Source organism: Cupressus sempervirens, chromosome 5, assembly GCF_028749045.1.
Source record: "Cupressus sempervirens isolate cs-2001-9-10 chromosome 5, ASM2874904v1, whole genome shotgun sequence".
NCBI classification, from domain to species: Eukaryota; Viridiplantae; Streptophyta; class Pinopsida; order Cupressales; family Cupressaceae; genus Cupressus; species Cupressus sempervirens.
Genome location: NC_143122.1, coordinates 332,047,962 through 332,049,647, shown reverse-complemented (window position 1 = coordinate 332,049,647; position 1,686 = coordinate 332,047,962).

The window sequence follows — 1,686 nt, the reverse complement described above, 5'->3', positions numbered from 1 at the left end:
TACTTTCTCCTTCTATACTTATGAAATAACTAAGGACCCATTATTTCCTTTCTTTGTATGTTTTAAATTTAGACCCACTGACAAGGTCTTTTACTAGTTTATTATCTAGAGTAGATAACTTTATTGCCCCAGTCTCTTTATACTCCATGTACTCCTTCAGGTACCTTCCTTCTAACAAAGATTCTTGTATTTGCAACATATTACATTCTGTGTGGAGAACTTTATAGTCTTCCATTTGCCAATGGAATAATCCATTAAGGAAACTTGTGTCATTTGAGCATTCCCCTAGTCTAAGCACCCCTTCCTCATCTGGTTCCATCCCTTCATAGTTTTCCCCTTTGAAGTGTAATGTCAAGTCCTAACTTACTGATTGGTTCCTGAGATCTATGATTTACTTTATCTCTTTAGTCTCAATAGATAGCATGCTATATTTCCAGTTATGGGTAGCTTTTGTTGTGACCAACCATCCCCTACCTAACAAAGTATTGTACCCTTTCTTCTCTAGAAAAAAATGTTGCATACCAACTATGATTTTTTGTCCCATCAAGATTTCTATACTCTTGATTCCATGTTGGTTTGCTCGCACCGGTTGAAATGTCGATGTCCAAAGTGTAGGTTTCCCTATTTCCTTCCATGCTTCGTCTGATAAAACATTTACACTGAAACCTCCATCAACACTAGTATTTGAAAGCTTGCACCCTAATATCTCCATCTCTCCTACCGTTGATGTTCTCCCCATTCCTATAGTGAATAGGGTATTGTCTTATGCATATACTTCTCCTTCTTCTCATTCTTTGAGGTTGTCCCTTTCAAGTCTGCCCCCTAAGTTAGTGCTACCTACAATTGGGGTAATATTTCTAATAAATTAGAGATTTTTACTGGGATAGTGGTTTCCAATAATTGCCTCGCAATATTTGGTTCACCCCTATTGAAAGTAGGTTTTTCTATCCCTGTCTTTCCTTCCTCTCCAATGCTATCTTGAATGACCTTTGCTTCATGAAATCTTTCTATCTTTGTAGTAGCATCTAGATAGGTTAATTTTCTAGCTTGCATCTTACTGACTATAAGAATCTCATCTTCTAGATCTTCAATATCTAACATATTTACCCCCTCTATCTTGGGCAATTCACATCCTCATGATTGCCTGACCCACACCATTTACAGAGCATCCCTCCATTTTGTCCTCCTTCGCTTTGGCAATCTCATGCAAAATGTCCCCATTTATTGCATCTCCTACATTGGATCATAGGCCTCCCCTTGGAATCATATTAGATTGGATGTCAAGGCGTGTTGTTATTGTTTTTGTTGTTGCTATTATTATTACTTCCTCTTATGTTATTTTTGTATCCCCCTGGTGAGGCTTCCATATTTGCATTCTTCAGAGGGGTGGAGGGTGGTGTAGATTTCTCCCCTTGGTAAGGAATACCTGAGTGCTTCATGCTTTTAAATTGTAGGGACAATCTTTAATTATGTGCCCCAGTACCTAAGGAATCTCACAAAATGCATTCTTTGGGCATGCTCCTATTGTATGGCCTTCTTTTTCATAGTCAGTGCACCAGAGTTCCCTCCCTTCTTTCATTTCTTCCTTACTCCCTTCCACTTCCTTCATCAATCACCTCAAGTCTTTTCTCAAGGCTTGGATGGTTTTGGATTCTTCTTCGCTTTCTTCAAAACTTTCACTTTTGC